We start from the raw sequence: 14,249 nt of genomic DNA on the forward strand, positions 1-14,249 counted from the left end.
TGTGGTAGAGAATTCCACAGGTTCACCACTCTCTGGGTGAAGAAGTTTCTCCTCATCTCGGTCCTAAATGGCTTACCCCTTATCCTTAGACTGTGACCCCTGGTTCTGGACTTCCCCAACATTGGGAACATTCTTCCTGCATCTAACCTGTCCAAACCCGTCAGAATTTTAAACGTTTCTATGAGGTCCCCTCTCACTCTTCTGAACTCCAGTGAATACAAGCCCAGTTGATCCAGTCTTTCTTGATAGGTCAGTCCCACCATCCCGAGAATCAGTCTGGTGAATCTTCGCTGCACTCCCTCAATAGCAAGAATGTCCTTCCTCAAGTTAGGAGACCAAAACTGTGCACAATACTCCAGGTGTGGCCTCACCAAGCCCTGTACAACTGTAGCAACACCTCCCTGCCCCTGTACTCAAATCCCCTCGCTATGAAGGCCCACATGCCATTTGCTTTCTTAACCGCCTGCTGTACCTGCATGCCAACCTTCAATGACTGATGTACTATGACACCCAGGTCTCGTTGCACCTTCCCTTTTCCTAATCTGTCACCATTCAGATAATAGTCTGTCTCTCTGTTTTTACCACCAAAGTGGATAACCTCACATTTATCCACATTATACTTCATCTGCCACACATTTGCCCACTCACCTAACCTATCCAAGTCACTCTGCAGCCTCATAGCATCCTCCTCGCATTTCACACTGCCACCCAACTTAGTGTCATCCGCAAATTTGGAGATACTACATTTATTCCCCTCGTCTAAATCATTAATGTACAATGTAAACAGCTGGGGCCCCAGCACAGAACCTTGCGGTACCCCACTAGTCACTGCCTGCCATTCTGAAAAGTACCCATTTACTCCTACTCTTTGCTTCCTGTCTGACAACCAGTTCTCAATCCATGTCAGCACACTACCCCCAATCCCATGTGCTTTAACTTTGCACATTAATCTCCTGTGTGGGACCTTGTCGAAAGCCTTCTGAAAGTCCAAATATACCACATCAACTAGTTCTCCTTTGTCCACTTTACTGGAAACATCCTCAAAAAATTCCAGAAGATTTGTCAAGCATGATCTCCCTTTCACAAATCCATGCTGACTTGGACCTATCATGTCACCATTTTCCAAATGCGCTGCTATGACATCCTTAATAACTGATTCCATCATTTTACCCACTACTGAGGTCAGGCTGACCGGTCTATAATTCCCTGCTTTCTCTCTCCCTCCTTTTTTAAAAAGTGGGGTTACATTGGCTACCCTCCACTCGACAGGAACTGATCCAGAGTCATTGGAATGTTGGAAAATGACTGTCAATGCATCCGCTATTTCCAAGGCCACCTCCTTAAGTACTCTGGGATGCAGTCCATCAGGCCCTGGGGAATTATCGGCCTTCAATCCCATCAATTTCCCCAACACAATTTCCCGACTAATAAAGATTTCCCTCAGTTCCTCCTCCTTACTAGACCCTCTGACCCCTTTTATATCCGGAAGGTTGTTTGTGTCCTCCTTAGTGAATACTGAACCAAAGTACTTGTTCAATTGGTCTGCCATTTCTTTGTTCCCCATTATGACTTCCCCTGATTCTGACTGCAGGGGACCTATGTTTGTCTTTACTAACCTTTTTCTCTTTACATACCTATAGAAACTTTTGCAATCCGCCTTAATGTTCCCTGCAAGCTTCTTCTCGTACTCCATTTTCCCTGCCCTAATCAAACCCTTTGTCCTCCTCTGCTGAGTTCTAAATTTCGCCCAGTCCCCAGGTTCGCTGCTATTTCTGGCCAATTTGTATGCCACTTCCTGGGCTTTAATACTATCCCTGATTTCCCTAGATAGCCACGGTTGAGCCACCTTCCCTTTTTTATTTTTATGCCAGACAGGAATCTACAATTGTTGTAATTCATCCATGCGGTCTCTAAATGTCTGCCATTGCCCATCCACAGTCAACCCCTTAAGTATCATTCGCCAATCTATCTTAGCCAATTCACGCCTCATACCTTCAAAGTTACCCTTCTTTAAGTTCTGGACCATGGTCTCTGAATTAACTGTTTCATTCTCCATCCTAATGCAGAATTCCAGCATATTATGGTCACTCTTCCCCAAGGGGCCTCGCACAATGAGATTGTTAATTAATCCTCTCTCATTACACAACACCCAGTCTAAGATGGCCTCCCCCCTAGTTGGTTCCTCAACATATTGGTCTAGAAAACCATCCCTTATGCACTCCAGGAAATCCTCCTCCACCGTATTGCTTCCAGTTTGGCTAGCCCAATCTATGTGCATATTAAAGTCACCCATTATAACTGCTGCACCTTTATTGCATGCACTCCTAATTTCCTGTTTGATGCCCTCCCCAACATCACTACTACTGTTTGGAGGTCTGTACACAACTCCCACTAACGTTTTATACCCTTTAGTGTTCTGCAGCTCTACCCATATAGATTCCACATCATCCAAGCTAATGTCTTTCCTAACTATTGCATTAAGAGGTCATCCATTCAAATGAGAAAGAAATTCAATACCTTGAAGAAGTTTGACTGCTGCACTTATCTCTTAATAGTGTACTGCACAGACTTGCTGCTCACCAACTATGTATTCACATCAGATTTCCTTATCTTTACACACCTTTGCTCTTTCTAACAGTCGCACCAGGTAGCCCAAATTCGTGGCTTAGTCTATCTTTCACCTTCCCTGTAAACCTCTCACAGATGGAAGATGGAACTGTAACACACTCTCCTAATATCTACTTGCATGCTGAGGCAGAAGGCCCATGCATTTACCACCACCCTGTACTACTCATCTGCCCATGAACATCTCCTCCAAGGAAGATGGAGAGTTAGGGGGCATAATTCTGAGATTCCCTCCCCAAACCAAAAATGTGGCAGTGTCGGACTCCTGCATAACGTGGGTGACCTGTGCATGCAAGGATCCATCAGAGGCATGTGTTCTGATGAAAGCAATGTGGGAATCAATTAATTCTTTAGAGAAGTTCTGAGGTTTTTTATTTGGCACTGAGCAGAACTCTCACCGACTCTCCACTGAGGAGAGTTCCATTACACCTAATGGCAGCATAAATGGAGGTATTCCTGGACTCTTCCAGATTCTCCCACTTGAAAGGAACTTGTCTGCTTTTCCCCCTGGGCTGGATTTAGTGTGGAACAGGAACAGGGCGGAAATCCACGGCCTTCTGGTGGGTAGTGCACCTGCTCTTCACTGAAAATATTGGGAAGAAGCCTGAATTGTAAAAACGTTTGGTATTTAAAGTTAAGAGATAAATACCACTTCACGTCAAATTTTCTCTGTAAATTTTAAAATGAAAGTCAATTACCAAGGCTTAAACTGGATGCTGCAAGGCAGTAACATAAGTAGGAGGAGGTTTAGTACAAGCACTAGTTGGCTCAACATCAACATGACAAGAATGAAGAGGAGAGTCATCGCAAATTCAAAGAAAGGAGGAGAAGTACTGACATTCACTTTAACTGGTGAACAAAAGCTTATTGACGATGAAACTAATGAGTGAGGATGTTGTAGATCTAGCCCATAACTTCATGCAGAATATCACATTCCAAATTTTGAAGATACAATGACATAGATGAATTTTTAAGGACTTTTGAATTGTTCGTAAACCATCATGAGTAGAACAAAAAAAATTTGGACAGCGAGATTGGTAACATGAGGTAGCGGTAAAAAGCCTACTGCATTTTTAGATGTTGGTCCATGTGATGAGAATGTAAAATAAGTGATTCTTACTGCTCAAAACCTGATGCCAGAAGTGTTTAGGCAGGAATTTTAAAAGTTTTAGAAACTCAGAACAGTACTTATAGAGAACTCGCAACAGAAATGCAGACTATTTGCATGCGCTTTGCTGCATTTTGCCCCATGGTTTTGTTGGGTGGTCTCCAATTTTTCTGTTTCTTTCCCCTTTACTTTAGTTCAGTGTTCTTTTGTTGCTGCTTTTGATGTCACACATGGCCAAGGGGTAAGGAAGAGGAGATTGTGAGGGATCAATAAATGCAGTTGCAATAACCCATGGAGGGTTTTGGCTACACCCATCGCTACCTGTGTTTATTGACCCTTTCACCTGTACCTGGACATGTAAGAGGAGACCTGTTTTTGCTGCCTCTGCTTCACAAGGCAGGCTGCTTAAGTTGTGTCATTTGCTGCACAATGGTCTGCACCCAACATCTGGCTTAGGGATGCATCCCCCATTGAAATAAAGGTTACCGCAGCATGAAGGTTCCATGCTACCAGATGCTTCAAAAACCCCTAGAGGCATCTGCCACATCAGGCAGTCTTCAATGCACAGATGTGCCCAGAAAATGACCACAACTATATTTTCAAAAGACAATACCTTTGTTGCTTTTCCTGTAGAAGGAGACATTAGGTAGACAGGGCACAGAGTGGGTGTCATTGTTTGATCAAATGTAAGATGATGGACATGGTACTCACGTGGGCATCAGGGCTCTTCAAAGCAATCTCGTGGCCTTTATGAACAGAAAGGGTTTGTACTGGATTATTGTGCAGCTGGTATCTGATCACACAAACATTAACATGCATGTCAATGGTCATTATCTAAAAAGCAGCCATGATGGCTTCATTAGCCCACAGTACCTGTATTATTTGAAGTGTATATCTCTTAGGAGAACAGGGCACTCCTTTGTTTTCATGGCTGATGACCCCACTGGGAAACCCTCTAAAGGCAGAGGAACACCTTGGCCTGGAAAAGTGGTTATGCACAGTGCTTTAACTGGTACCACCCAGAGGGTGTTGCAGTTCCCAATTTAGGATTATCCTATGGTTGATGGATTCCACAGGAAATGTGTAAAAAAATTGCCGCATATTCACACCTTGCTTCTAATATCAGCAAACTTCTTCCTTAACTTGTAGCCAGATGTGAGAGACTTGGGAGACTGCATTGACTCACTAGGTGACCTCCCTCCACTGGAACCTGTCCTTTCATTGGAGGGTGGCCTTCAGCCCAAATGGAGCCATCTTCTGTGGTGTATCTCCTGCAGTAGCCCCTCTATCCTGCAGCAGCAACATGGAGCAGCATTTCTCCCATGTCGCTGCTGTGAACAAATCACCCACTTTTCCACTACCACTGCTCTCCCTCTTATGGTGTGCTGGAGCCCTTTAACACCTGCTGCCTTGCAGGATTTCAAGCTCCCTGGATAAGTGTGCTATAGGCCAAGGTCTCTGGGTAAGGGTGCTTTCGGGAAAGCTCTCTGGGTAAATGTGCTATAGACCAAGCTCTCTGGGTAAGGGTGCTATAGACCGAGCTCTCTGGGTAAATGTGCTATAGACCAAGCTCTCTGTGTAAGGGTGCTATAGACCGAGCTCTCTGGGTAAATATGCTATAGACCGAGCACTCTGGGTAAATGTGCTATAGACCGAGCTCTCTGGGTAAATGTGCTATAGACTGAGCTCTCTGGGTAAATGTGCTATTGACCGAGCGCTCTGGGTAAATGTGCTATAGACCGAGCTCTCTGGGTAAGGGTGCTATAGACCGAGCTCTCTGGGTAAATGTGCTATAGACTGAGCTCTCTGGGTAAATGTGCTATAGGCAAAGCTCTCTGGGTAGATGTGCTATAGGCAAAGCTCTCTGGGTAAATGTGCTATAGACCGAGCTCTCTGGGTAAATGTGCTATAGACCGAGCTCTCTGGGTAAGGGTGCTATAGACCGAGATCTCTGGGTAAATGTGTTATAGACCGAGCTCTCTGGGTAAATGTGCTATAGACCGAGCTCTCTGGGTAAGTGTGCTATAGACCACAGTTTCTGGGTAAGTTTGCTATAGACCAAGCTCTCTGGGCAAGCTTTTCCTGTGCCAGTTGTCTGTTAAAATGAGGTGGAAAGATCCCCATTGCAAAATTTGGCATGACCCACTGACCTGAGCTGCTAGTACAGGTAAGTTTGTGCCTGTAAAAATTGAGTAAGTGCTCGATTTTTACCTGATCCATAAAATCAGGATGATAATATCCAAAAATAAACATTAAAGTGTGACACCCAGCAGTAGATTTAATGGTAAATTTCTATATGAAAGCACTGTGAATTAGTAGTTCTGTAACTATCGCACAGTTTTGCAGATGCTAAGTGATGGAAAGCTTGTGTGTATTGTAAAACTACACAGGATATTGAATGCTCTAAAACTTAATCTGCAACATGTATTTCTGAGCTTACAGATGTCACCAGGACTAACTTCCATCATTAGCATATCATTGTTATCTATGATGCAAAGATATTTTGTTTCATGATGTGATTTAATCAGTGTATTTTCTATTTTATGTGCCCAGCATATGCAGAATGACAGTGAATATAACTAGCCAAAGAATGGTGCAGGAACGGGTCCACTGACTTCCTCTCTGGCACGGCAGATCCTGCATGAATGTGATATTTAATATTCAATAAAGTTATTAATGCAAACTCCATATGCAAGTCTGAGAGCAGTTCAGGCTTCACTGCTCCTACCTGGTGTAGCAGACGCTGCAACAAATGTTTCTTACTGTGAAACAAAGAGTGCTTGCCAAATCACCTTGCTGGAATCCTTTCAAAACACTCTTATTCTCCTACGTTTTGATATACAACTCTGCCAAGAGTGACTCATATTCCAGGTTAGAAAGTTTACGGTGTCCAGAAACAAGTCATCATTTGTGGTGTTTCATTGCAAAAGCTTCGAGGTAATGATGTTGTTTGCAAAATGGAAGATTGTTTGCAAAATCTTCCATTTTGCAAACACGATCAACCCAGGTTTAATATACATTAAATGTATATTGATCTATATCTTAGCTATTGACATACATAGGATTATAAGCTATAACAAGCTCCGCCATCTCTGCCAAGGTTGAATTAAACCTGTTTTTTAAAAAAATGCACTGACAAGTGTCACACATAATTTTTCCGATGCATTTCTTGTTCTGAAAAGACTTGTGTACGGGAAATAGCTGAATCTAGTAGTGTTCTGACAACAAAAGTGTTTGTGTATAAAGTGCTTTTAAATGAAGTGATACATGATTCATGGAGTCCACTTTCAACTAATAGCAACTTCAACTTCGCAGTGATACATTTTGATCCATCCATTTGAGGCTTATTTTGTTGGCTACCTCTGTTGGAAACAGAAATTAAATACCGTGGGTAAAAATAGTATTTAACCAAATAGCCCACCATCAGCCTCGGTGCAAAGATTCTTAGAGTGACCTGTCTAAACAGCAGATAGTTTTAATAGCTAGTGTCAGCAAAAAAAATTCCATCATATATCTTTCACAGCATACTGCCCTGATTAAAATCTTAACTACAACATTTAAGATGTAGATGATACTAATAGATGGCTGGTGTTAACAAAACAAATTACAGGCTTCATAAAATCAGCCGACAATCAGATTGCTTGCTGGCAGATTGTCTTTAATGGCATCAAGTGCAGAGATTTAGAACAGCATCACAAGGAGTCTTGAGTATGCATTTATATATGCCCTTGGGGCACTGTCCAGTACACAACAAGGAGTTGTGGACTTTGTACAATTTAACCCTCTGTATTCCAGGAACATTTAACTGGAAATGACAAAATATTTATTTTTCCCAGTAAACTATAATTAGCAGCTATCTGGAGGAAATTCTTGAGCTTACTTTTTTCCCCACCAAAAATGATAATGGAACTACAGTTATGTTTCAGATGTTGAGCACTTTAGCAATCAAAAAAAAACCCCTGCTGTTTTGCTGTAAGCAGTAATTCTAATTTATTACTCTGTAACAATGACAGTCACTAGTATTCCACTATAAGTAGAAATAACCCATTTTCACTGGCGAACTGGATCATTCACCATCATTACATCCCAGATTCCTCATATAACAATCAGGCTTAGGGAGTACTTGATTGAAGGACATCTGCCAATTACTAGATCTGGGGATATTTCAAAACATTAAGCAAAATCTTGTGTCATCAAAACACAATGGGTATGATGTGGAGATCTTTAAAAGAGAAACTGCAATGCAGCAGAACTTGTGTGCATGCTTTGCGTACATTCTTTTTCCAGAAGCTGAACAATTTTCCATTTTCAGGCCTGTCATGTATCTCACACTACTGTATATAACTGTATCTTACCATGCTATACATGACTGTAACTAGATATGACCTGTAACCACAAGCATACTTTACCACCAGGGGTGCACTTGCAGGAGACACTGCATACCTGTTCCACACAGGTATATAAAGGCAGGTCTCAGGCAAGTGTGGCACTTGAGAGCTGTGAAATAAAGGTGCAGATCCAGAGTGACCTTGACTTCAGCATGTGCCTCGTGTAAGTCTGTACTTCAGGGTCAGGACTTTACGGTGGCGGCGAGTTACGGGATCACAGAATCCACAGAATGGTGACCAACGGCTCAGATGAGAAATACAATGCTGGAGACAATTGGGAGGACTTTATAGAAAGGCTCCAGCAAAGCTTTGTAACCAAAGACTGGTTGGGCGATGATAAGGCAGACAAGAGAAGAGCCCATCTCTTGACCAGCTGTGGCTCGAAAACATACGCCTTAATGAAGGACCTGCTGGCACCCGAGAAACCAGCAAGCAAGTCGTTTGAGGAGTTGAGCACACTGGTGAGAGACCACCTGAAGCCAGCGAGCAGCCAACACATGGCCAGACACAGGTTCTACAACTACAGACGCTGTGTGGGGCAGAGCATACCCGCCTTTGTGGTGGAACTTCGGAGGCTGGCTAGTTTATGTGAGTTCTCCGATGAACTAAGGAGAGAAGTACTGAGAGACTTTTTTATTGAAGGAATAGGCCACGCAGGCGTATTCCGAAAGCTTATAGAGACCAAGAACTTGACCCGAGAGGCAGCAGCACTGGTCGCACAGACATTCTTGGCAGGAGAAGAAGAAATGAGGTTGATCTATACTGCGGGTACGACAACTAACGAAACATCGGAACAAGGAGTTCACAGCGTGAAACAAGCTGCTACCCCCAAACACAGACAAAGGCAGGAGAGAAGGCCTTCAACAGCAGGCAGTGGCGCCAGAAGCCATCAAGGGTCACAGGAACGGCCGTTCACACCTCATCAACCCACAATGCGAGCAATCAACTACAGACTGAGAGAAGCTCAAGAGAGATCAGCCAGACGCAGTTCATCCTTCGGAAACAATGGAAGCGGTCTGTGCTGGAGATGTGAGGGAAGGCACTCAACAAGGGGGTGTCGATTTCAGCATGCTGTTTGCAGAAACTGCAACTATACAGGGCATCTGGCTCGCATGTGCAGAAAAACAGCAGCTCGGCTGGTATACGAATCAGAAGGGTCGGAAAGCGGATCAGAAGATGGTGGGGACAGTGCCCGGGACACCGAGGTACAGCGGGTCAACACGATCAATGTCCACTGTTCTTACAACAAGACGCCTCCAATAATGATGAGGGTCCTACTCAACGGGATACCCGTCAACATGGAACTGGACACGGGAGCTAGTCAATCTCTCATGAGCATCCAACAATTTGAACAACTGTGGCCGCACAAAAGCAACAGACCAAAACTCACAAGGATCGACACCAAACTAAGGACCTATACCAAAGGAATCGTCCCAGTCCTTGGCAGCGCCATGCTCTCGGTCACACACATAGGGTCGGTGAACCGACTTCCCCTGTGGATTGTCCCCGGAGATCTCCCAGCACTGTTGGGGAGAAGCTGGCTGGCAAAACTAAATTGGAAATGGGATGATGTTCACGCCATGTCGTCAGAGGAACGGACCTCCTGCTCAACAGTTCTAAGTCATTTTGAACATCTCTTTCAGCCAGGTGTGGGCACCTTCAAAGGGGCTAAAGTTAAAATCCACATCACACAGGATGCCAGACCGGTCCATCACAAGGCTAGAGCTGTACCTTATGTGATGAGGGAAAAGATTGAACACGAACTGGACCGGCTTCTGCGGGAAGGCATTATCTCACCCGTGGAATTTAGCGACTGGGCAAGTCCCATCGTCCCCGTTATGAAGCCTGATGGATCCGTACGAATCTGTGGGGATTACAAGTCAACCATAAACAGAGTCTCCCTACAGGACCAATACCTGCTGCCCAGAGCGGAGGACCTATTTGCCACATTGGCTGGAGGAAAACTTTTATCGAAACTAGATCTCACATCTGCGTATATGACGCAAGAACTGACCGAAGAGTCTATGCTACTCACCACCATCAACACACATCGAGGCCTTTTTGTGTACAATCGATGCCCATTCGGCATCAGGTCAGCAGCTGCTATATTCCAGTGCAACATGGAGAGTCTGCTCAAGTCTATCCCGGGGATGGTTGTGTCACGATGACATACTCATCACGGGCAGGGACACCGACTCCCATCTCCGCAATTTGGAGGAAGTACTCAGTCGATTGGATCGGGTAGGCCTAAGAGTTAAGAAATCTAAGTGTCTGTTTCTCGCGACCAAGGTTGAATTTTTGGGCAGAAGGATTGCCGCTGATGGAATCCGCCCAACAGAATCCAAAACGGAAGCAATTCGTCTGGCACCCAGGCCCCGGAATGTCACGGAACTGCGCGCCTCTCTCGGGCTACTCAATTACTTTGGGAACTTTATGCAGAACTTGAGCACGCTGCTGGAGCCTCTCCATGTGCTGCTCAGAAAGGGGTGCGATTGGTTTTGGGGGGACGCCCAAGAACGCGCCTTCAATAAGGCACGCAACCTTCTATGTTCCAACAGTGTTTTAGCCTTTTTTGACCCAGGTAAAAAGCTAATTCTTACATGTGATGCATCAGCGTACGGGGTCGGGTGCATTTTACAGCATGTCAATGATGCGGGTAAATTACAACCCATTGCTTATGCCTCCAGGTCACTTTCGCGGGCGGAGCGCGGGTACGGTATGGTTGAGAAGGAGGCGCTCGTGTGCGTGTACGGTGTCAAAAAGATGCACCAATACCTTTTCGGGGCCAAGTTCGCATTAGAAACCGACCACAAACCCCTCACGTCGCTGCTATCCCAGTGCAAGGCAATAAACGCCAACGCCTCGGCGCGCATTCAGCGGTGGGCACTCATGCTGCCGTCTTACAGCTACACAATAAGGCACAGACCAGGCACAGACAACTGTGCCGACACGCTTAGCAGGCTACCCCTGGCGACCACGGAAGGGTCCGACGAACAGGACTGTGAGATGGTCATGGCAATCAATGCCTTTGAATCCATAGGTTCGCCCATGACGGCTCGCCAAATCAGAGCCTGGACGACCAGCGACCCCACGTTATCCTTAGTCAAAAGATGTGTTTTAACTGGTGACTGGGCAGAGGCTCGTGAATCCTGCCCCGAGGAGATCAAACCTTTCCATAGGCGCATGCATGAATTATCACTACAGGCAGACTGCCTGATGTGGGGCAGCCGCGTAGTTATGCCCTTGCGAGGCAGAGAGGCGTTTGTCCGGGAGCACCACCGCGAGCACCCGGGGATCGTCCTTATGAAGGCCATAGCCAGGTCCCACGTCTGGTGGCCTGGCATTGACGCGGACTTGGAGCTCTGTGTCCGGCGGTGCACCATTTGTGCCCAACTCAGCAATGCCCCCAGGGAGGCCCCCCTAAGCCCATGGCCCTGGCCCACCAAACCGTGGTCGTGGGTGCATGTAGACTACGCGGGCCCATTCATGTGCAAAATGTTCCTCGTAGTCGTCGATGCATTTTCAAAGTGGATCGAGTGCACCATTTTAAACTCGAGCACCACTCCACCACTGTGGTGAGCCTTAGAACCATGTTTGCAACGCGCGGAATTCCTAACATATCGGTCAGTGATAATGGTCCGGTGTTTCACCAGCGCAGAATTTCAAGATTTTATAGTTGACCACAGTATAAATCACGTTAAGACGGCACCGTTCAAGCTAGCCTCCAATGGCCAGGCGGAGCGAGCAGTGCAAATTGTTAAACAAGGCATGCTAAAAATCCAAGGTCCCTCGCTGCAGAGCCGCCTGTCGCGACTGCTGCTGGCATACAGATCTCATCCGCATTCGTTGACTGAGGTTTCCCCCGCGCAACTATTGATGAAATGGACCTTAAAGACGATGCTCTCGTTAATCCTCCCAGACATGCATGAAATTGGAGAGGCAAAGCGCCGGAAGCTAACTGAGTACTATGACCGAAATTCGAGGGGGTGGTGGAATGAGATAGGGGACAATGTGTTTGTGCTAAACTATGGCAGGGGTCCTAAATGGCTTGCAGGGATAGTAACAGGCAAGGAAGGAAACAGGCTACTGGTGGTACAAATGGACAATGGCCAAACCTGCTGGAGGCATATAGACCAAGTAAAAAGTCGATTCACCAACAGCACTGCAGAACCAGAGGCAGACTACAATGTGGAACTCACACCACACATGGTGGACAGACAGAGGGAACAACCTGAGGAAAGGGCAGTCTCAACAGACAGCCAAGGCGAGATACTAGCAATCATACTGAACAAAACAGACAGCCCAGGTGAGATACCAGCAATCACACTGAAAGAAAAACAGGCACCAAGGCAAACAACTGAACCACAACTAAGACACTCCACGCGAGAGCGTAGACCACCTGAGAGACTGAATCTATAAAGACAATAAGACCTTGGGGGAGGGTGATGTCATGTATCTCACACTACTGTATATAACTGTATCTTACCATGCTATACATGACTGTAACTAGATATGACCTGTAACCACAAGCTTACCTTACCACCAGGGGTACACTTGCAGGAGACACTGCATACCTGTTCCACGCAGGTATATAAAGGCAGGTCTCAGGCAAGTGTGGCCCTTGAGAGCTGTGTAATAAAGATGCAGGTCCAGAGTGACCTTGACTTCAGCATGTGCCTCGTGTAAGTCTGTACTGCAGGGTCAGGACTTTACAAGGCCACTTATGGATAATCTCAAGCTTCTCCACCTTTGTACATTAAGGGTAGGATGATGGGCTCAAATGGTGAATCCTTTGGAGTAACAGCCCAGCCTGCTGTGGTTACAGGTTGATGGTTTGAAAATAAAAAAATTAATATCGTAATGGAAAGTCATTGTTTTTCCTTGATGCGGAACAGGCCATCGGACCTCCAGGAATATAAGGTCCATTTTATCCATCAATTTTCTACCCTTTCTTCAGAGACTCTCCGACTTTGGATGAAATATGATTCCATAGGTGTCAGCAGCCAGTACTACTTCACCCAAGTGAATCAATACAGTGGATATTGGCAGGCTATTCATTGATAAATGCATCAAAACTGTGACTCATCATGACCTCAGCCAGTATCCCTCAACCGGTATCCCTCAGCCAATATCACGCAGCCAATATCCCTCAGCCAATATCGCTCAGCAGGTATCCCTCAGCCAATATACCTCAGCCCATGTCCCTCAGCCGGTATTCCTCAGCCAATATCCCTCAGCGGATAATACTCAGCCAATATCCGCCCCACCCAGTATTCCCACACCCAGTATCCCCCCACCCAGTATCCCCCCACCCATTATCCCCACACACAGTATCCCCACCCCTACTATCCCCACATCCAGTATCCCCACACGCATAACCCCCATGCCTGGTATTCCCAAACCCAATATCCACACACTCAGTATCCCCACACCCAGTGTCCTCAAACCCAGTATCACCCCGCCCAGTATCCCCCCCACCCAGTATCCCCACACACAGTATCCCCACACCAACTATCCCCTCATCCAGTATCCCCACACCCACTATCCCCAAAGCCAGTACCCCACACCCAGTATCACCACACCGAATATCCCCCACACCCCTTATTCCCTCGTCCTGTATCCGCACACCCAGTATCCCCACATCCAGTATCCCCACACGCATAACCCCCATGCCTGGTATTCCCAAACCCAATATCCACACACTCAGTATCCCCACACCCAGTGTCCTCAAACCCAGTATCACCCCGCCCAGTATCCCCCCCACCCAGTATCCCCACACACAGTATCCCCACACCAACTATCCCCTCATCCAGTATCCCCACACCCACTATCCCCAAAGCCAGTACCCCACACCCAGTATCACCACACCGAATATCCCCCACACCCCTTATTCCCTCGTCCTGTATCCGCACACCCAGTATCCCTACACCCAGTATCCCCACACCGAGTATCTCCCCACAGTATCCCCCCAACCAGTCTCCCACACTCACCATCCCCAAAGCCAGTATCCCCACACCCAGTATCACTACACCCAGTATCCCCCACACCCAGTACCTCCCACACCCCGTATCACCCCGCCCAGTATCCCCACACCCAGTATCCCTATACTCAGTATCCCCACACCCAGT

Source organism: Pristiophorus japonicus, chromosome 3, assembly GCF_044704955.1.
Source record: "Pristiophorus japonicus isolate sPriJap1 chromosome 3, sPriJap1.hap1, whole genome shotgun sequence".
In the NCBI taxonomy this organism is placed as follows: Eukaryota; Metazoa; Chordata; class Chondrichthyes; family Pristiophoridae; genus Pristiophorus; species Pristiophorus japonicus.